Source organism: Durio zibethinus, chromosome 1, assembly GCF_047325235.1.
Source record: "Durio zibethinus cultivar Kanyao isolate XHJ-2024 chromosome 1, ASM4732523v1, whole genome shotgun sequence".
Classification (NCBI taxonomy): Eukaryota; Viridiplantae; Streptophyta; class Magnoliopsida; order Malvales; family Malvaceae; genus Durio; species Durio zibethinus.
Window position 1 is genome coordinate 4,959,994 of NC_143162.1, and position 6,953 is coordinate 4,966,946.

At 27.3% G+C, this 6,953-nt stretch overlaps 1 long non-coding RNA gene across 1 annotated transcript; it reads right to left on the minus strand.

Annotated features, from left to right (window-relative positions):
• Positions 1-1,011: 1,011 nt before the first annotated feature.
• LOC149520299 (uncharacterized) lies at positions 1,012-2,990 on the minus strand. The gene is made up of 2 exons (XR_016341372.1): positions 2,492-2,990; positions 1,012-2,274 (listed from the first exon to the last, which is right to left on the minus strand). It is a non-coding gene; the product is annotated as an uncharacterized LOC149520299 (long non-coding RNA).
• Positions 2,991-6,953: the final 3,963 nt, after the last annotated feature.

Sequence of the window (6,953 nt, forward strand, 5' to 3'; positions counted from 1 at the left end):
GATGAGATTTTTTTATTAGAAAACATTCTAAATTTTAAAGTTGTGAAGCCTTTTGAAGGAGTATTTTCAATGTTGAGAATGATTTGTAAGACTTCCGAGCATAATCTTTAAGAATTTTCAAATAAAAGTCTTTGAGTTTTAAATAAGAATCTTGAAAATTTTTTATATGAATCTCCAAAGTTTTTGAATTAGAATTTTTGAAATTTTGGATGAAACTCTAAAATTTTTTAATGAGAATCTTTGAAATATTGAATGTGAAACATTACAGTTTTTCAAATAAGGATTTTCGAAATTTTAAATGTAAACCCCTAAAATTTTTAAAAGTGAGTCTCTCGAACATAAATCTTTGAATTTTATAAATCTTCAATTCTTGTGAACAAAAAATTCTTGCAAATCTTTTATTCTTACGAATTTAAGTTCTTACAAATCTTTACATTGTTGCAAACCTTTCATTCTTGCGAATCTGAAAATCTTTCGAATATTAAATCTTGCAAATCTAAAAATTTTATGAATTTAAAATCTTGCAAATCTGAAAATTTTATAAATTTAAATTTTATGAACCTTTCAAAACTTTGTGAATCTTTGAATTACGAATCTTTAAATTTCAAAATTGTAATTTTTTAAACTTAAATTATAAATCTTTGAATTTCAACCTATATTGTGAATTTTCAATTATGAAATTTTTGAGTACTTCAAATTGTGAATATTTGAAGTTTTGAAATTTTTTAGTTATTGTGAAGCCAAATTCGAACATGTTAGGTGTTTATAGTTTTGTGTAATTTTTATTTCACAAAAACAGTGTAAAGATGAACAACTATAAACACCTATTTTATCTTGGGTTATTTGGACTTTGGACCTAACCCATTTGATCTTGTATTTATCATCTAAGTTGATATTTTAAACTCAATGCAAGCCCATTTGCTTTTATTGATTTATAGCCCATTCGCTTTTATTATTATTCTGGAAATGAAAAAAAAAAAAAAAAAGGATAAAACAAGTGACAAAATTCAATGGGTTAAATTTTTTAAATTCAACTGCTCTTTGAAATCAAATTCAAATTACAAAAGATAGGATGCTCAGTTTTTGAAATTGAAATCCTATCATCAATATTGTTATATAAATTGTTGTTCAGGACGGGAGTCGGGGCGCAAAAAAAAATTTATATAGAAACATAGGGAAATAAAAAAGGAAGAACATTGCAAATTCAATCTTCGCACCAACACAACAACCCTAGTTCATCACTGCCACTTTCAATTATACTGTTTCTAACTTCTTCATCAACCGCTCATCCCTAGATACCAATATTTTCACCATTGCCAACACCAATTTCATCACCATTCCTACAATAGAAACCCAGCTTCCAAAACCTACTTTCAGCAAAAACAATTCCACCGCTAGTTACCGTAACCACCATATAAGCTAAGACTACAAAATCAATAACAATAGCCCATAATAATTCAGCATTCAACACAATACTTAGCAAGAAACAAGTTATAGGAAAAAGAGGAATCGACAAAATACAGAGGGTCAGTAATCAAAATCAGCAACGACACATCATCATTATCGCTATATAAATTGTTGTTCAGGACGGGAGTCGGGGCGCAAAAAAAAATTTACAGAGAAACATAGGGAAATAAAAAAGGAAGAACATTGCAAATTCAATCTTCGCACCAACACAACAACCCTAGTTCATCAATGCCACTTTCAATTATACTGTTTCTGACTTCTTCATCAACCGCTCATCCCTAGATACCAATATTTTCACCATTGCCAACACCAATTTCATCACCATTCCTACAATAGAAACCCAGCTTCCAAAACCTACTTTCAGCAAAAACAATTCCACCACTAGTTACCGTAACCACCACATAAGCTAAGACTACAAAATCAATAACAATAGCCCATAATAATTCAGCATTCAACACAATACTTAGCAAGAAACAAATTATAGGCAAAAAAGGAATCGACAAAATACAGAGGGTCAGTAATCAAAATCAGCAACGACACATCATCATTATCGTTATATAAATTGTTGTTCAGGACGGGAGTCGGGGCGCAAAAAAAATTTACAGAGAAACATAGGGAAATAAAAAAGGAAGAACATTGCAAATTCAATCTTCGCACCAACACAACAACCCTAGTTCATCAATGCCACTTTCAATTATACTGTTTCTGACTTCTTCATCAACCGCTCATCCCTAGATACCAATATTTTCACCATTGCCAACATCAATTTCATCACCATTCCTACAATAGAAACCCAGCTTCCAAAACCTACTTTCAGCAAAAACAATTCCACCACTAGTTACCGTAACCACCACATAAGCTAAGACTACAAAATCAATAACAATAGCCCATAATAATTCAGCATTCAACACAATACTTAGCAAGAAACAAATTATAGGCAAAAAAGGGAATCGACAAAATACATGGGTCAATAATCAAAATCAGCAATGACACAAAACAAAGAACAAAAGTTTGCAGAGATAACCTTGTTGGCAGTGCTTGTTTTGTTCTGACTTTATATATCATTTTTTTTTCAGATGCTTGGAAAGTCAACGATCGTGACCAAAATTGAGACGGTCGGCTAGCTTTTGGGTGGTCTAACACAATGAAAGTAGAGATTTGAAAGAGAGGAGAAGCATATCTTGAGCTGGCAACCATCAGAGTGGTGGAGGATGAGTGGAGCCACAAACTAAATATGTAGATCTAGGCTATTTTGGATGTTTTCAAAGGAAACTAATTCTAGAAAAGAAAGAAAAGATCGAAATGAGCTTGTGAAGATTTTTTGGGCTTGAACAATCATTGGTGATAGTGGCCGACGATGACCAATGATGGCAGTGATGGTGGCATCTCGTCGAAATATGAAAACTTGTGGAGTTTACGGTCGGTGTTAATTTATTTCCTGTAAAGAGAGGGAGAAAAATATAGAGTTAGAGAGGGAGAGAGTAAAATTTTGAAAACTTAAAAATAGAGAAAGGGATTAGAACAAAAAAGATGAAGCTGAAATTTAGGCATTTTATAAGCAATGTAAAACAGCGCCATTTTGGTTAAAAGGGGAGCCAAGCTGTTAAACTAAGCTGCAAGTCAAGCTGGGCCAAACTTTGCTTTTTAAGCCAAGCTGCGACGAGTTTTTTGAGCCGAGCCAAAATTTGTTTGTGGTATTTTTTTTTGTTATTTTGTTTATTATTTATTATTTTATTATTTCTTTTGAGTGATTTTTAAATATATATAAATAAAATATTTTTAAAAAATGATGAATTTGGGAATACTAATTTTTCCTTAATAAAAATTGTTTCAAAAAAATATTTAAGGGAAAGTTGAAGTATTAATTTTCTTTAAATAAAAAAATATTTCAGAAAAATGTTTTGAAAAAAAGTTAAAGTATCAATTTTTTTAAATAAAAAATATTCTAAAAAAACGTTTTCAATAAAAATTGAAGTATAAATTTTCCTTAAATCAGAAATATGTCAAAAAAATATTTTAAGAAAAATTGAAATATTAATTTTTGTTAAAAAATATTTCAAAAAATGTTTTAAGGAAAAGTTGAATTATCAATTTTCCTAAAATAAAAAATGTTTCAAAAAATGTTTAAGAAAAAGTTGAAATATCAATTTTCCTTAAAAAAAAAATAATTTCAAAAAGATTTGAGAAAAAAGTTGAAATATCAACTTTTCTTTAAATGAAAATTTTCAAGAATTTAAGGAAAAAATTAAAGTATCAATTTTTTCTTGAAATTAAAATTTTTTAAGAATTTAATAAAAAAATTAAATAAATATTAAATGATCCAAAGATGGAGTCTCTATAAGAAAAATAATAATTTTTTAACATATTCTTGAAGTGAGAGAATTCTCTTAATTTTTTGTTAAAAGTATTGGAATTAATTAAAAATAATTTTTAATAATTAACTATTTGGTAATTTTTTTTTAAGGCTTAAAGGATAAGAAGAATCAAACTGGTACCATTCTTTAATGGGTATTGTGATGTTATAACATTTTTCACACATAATAATACTTCTGAACCTAGTTCTTATTTTGTAAACATTGAATCTATTTTTTAAAGATATTTAAGTCAAGTTTACGATTTCTTTTTAAAACGAGATCGATTCAATTAGGTGACCAATCGTATCTAAATAAAAAAAATTGATGACAACTCCCTAACTAATATCTAGTAATAAGTCTATAATCTAAACGTTATAACAATAAGGAAATAAAAAATTTTACGAAAATAGATTGTACGGCTTGACTAGGCTTCAACGGCTTAAAAAAGCTCGGCTACAGACAAAAAAGGGTAATTCAACTTGGCGGCTTGGCTGATTTAATGGCTCAACTTCAAAGGTTGATAAGAAATGGGTCAGGGGTCGTGCGAGCAAGTCACGTCAATTTTCAGGGCAACACATGGATCTTTCAAATTGAATAATGGTTGAAATAGCGCAATTTTTGTACTAAAATGCTAAAAATCTTTTATTTTCTCAAAATTCTTTTACCCCCTTCTCTCTCTACTTTTTTTTTGTTTCCTCTTTCTACAATAGATAAACATAAGCCACCGGATTCTAGAAAGCATGCTAGAATATGGAATTTTTGCTAGCATCTCACCTGAAACTTCAAATACCGTCTGAAAATTCAACCTTTTAGAAATCCAAAATTCCAAAAATCAAGAATCAAAACACAAATTTCCAGCAAACTCTAACAATCCCCTAGAATCAATTAAAACCCAAAAATAAAATTTAATTCCAAGCAAATCTAAGAACACCCAGAACCTAGAAATCAAAATCAAGCATTCCCAGAACTAAAAACTAAATCTAGAAAACTACGATTGCTGAAATTTTTTTATTGCTTCTCAATTGATTTTTGTATTTTCTTTGTAAAAGTTTTGTATGCTTTTTTCTATGTGTCTTACTGGGTTTTTATATAGAGATTAAAATCCCAATTCAACTAGGAAATCCAACATCTTTAAGATTCATAAAAGTTATTTTCTATGTAATCTTTCCTTTTTCTTCATTAATTGGGAATTAAGTTCTTCCAAAATTATTTAATCAACTAATTTAAGATTTGAGGTTGAATCCAAACTGAATCCTAAATTTTCTGTCAATTGACAATTTCACATGATTTTTTTTTACTTCTTGACTTTGAACTTTTTTTTTTTTTACCAAAATAAACCATTAAATAAAATCTAAATATAAATTAAAATTAAAATCAAAATAAAGATTGAAATTAAAACCAAATTGCAACTTTTATCCTATTGGGCTTAAGTTTCAATCAATGCTCAATTTACATTCAAATGCCCATTTCAATTCCAAAAAATTTTTCAAACAAAATAAAATATCTACATTGTTAAGATCAAATCTAAAAATCGAATAAATTTAAATTGATTTAGACAAAATTGAGTGTCTACATCTGAAAAGATTTGCGCATTACTGAAAATTAAGAATAGAAAAAGATATAGATAATAATTTTGTCCAAGGTTAACGATTTATTAGTTTTTCAATTTTTTTTATTTTTAGAATTTTATAAACCTTTTTTAGGATTTTCTTGAAATTTTATTTTTTTAGATTTTTTTTGAATTTTTTGAATTATTGAAAAACTCCTCTCATTAGAAACTCTAAATCTTTTTTCATTAGAGACTCCACAACTTTTAAAAACAAATCTAAAAGCTTATTTTATTAAAGGCTCTATAACTTTTGAAAATAAATATTATCTCAAAATACTCATTTATACAAAGACTCGACAACTTTAAAAATGTCATATTGAAAAACTTAAAAATTCTCTGACATTTCCTTTTCTAAAAAAACTCTTATAACTAATACCATATATAAATATATATATATATATTCCATTTTCTTCAACAACTTGGAATTTGGCCTAAAAGTATTACAAATCCTTAGGATTCTACTCAGAAGATTCAGAGACTATATCCGAAAGTCTTATAAATCTCGATACTAAAATGGATTCAGCTAAAAAAACTTATGAATTTTATTCGAAAGACTTAAAGACTATACTCAAAGATCTTAGAGACTATGTCCAAAGATCTTATAAATCTCAACATCAAAACAAATTCAACTAAAAAGCTTTACGAATCTTACTCGAAAATCTTATAAATTTCAATACTTATGAATATTCTTCTAAACAGAGATTTCATAATTTTAAAATTACGAGGAGATGAGATGTTTCAAAAATGCAGAGTGGATTTTGAAGCATCAAATCGATGTTAATAATTTGTATTATTTCATGTGAATGTAATTTAAGTTGGGTTTCAGCCACTGTTGTAATTATACAACTGAAAATTTGACGGGACAAGCCTAGCGTTTGCATTTCTAGGTTGGTTACAAGTTTGTATAAATCACGTCGAAGGGTGTAAAGTATTGGCTGCAGTCCTTCCGCACTTTTACTAGTTAGTTAACTTGAAGAAAATACGTATTGGAATGACTAATTTTTTGCCACTTCAATAGGTTATAAATAATGATATATTTCATCCTTTTTTTTTAATCTAAATTAGTGTGCGGTCCCTACTGCATTAGGAATTAAATATTTTATTTTAAAATAAAAAATTTTTATATTTTATTTTAATAAAAATTATAATTATCTATCTCATTTGATCATATAGTTTTGACTATTTTTAATAAAATATCACATGTTTAATTTTATAAATCAATGATAAAGATATTTTAATAATTTAATATATAGTTAATTTTATATTATGTTAAAATTTAATGTGTAATTTAATAAAAATATTATAATAATTTTGAAATAAAATGTCACATGTCAACTTCCTATGAAACACTTATAAGGATATTTATGTAATTATGATATAAGGGGTATTATAATAATTTTGATCAATTATAGTGTAAAGGCTTTTTTGTAAGTATAGTATGAAGGGTATTATAATAATTTTGATCAATTATAGTAGAAGAGACCTTTCTATAATTATGATAAGATGATATTATAATAATTTTA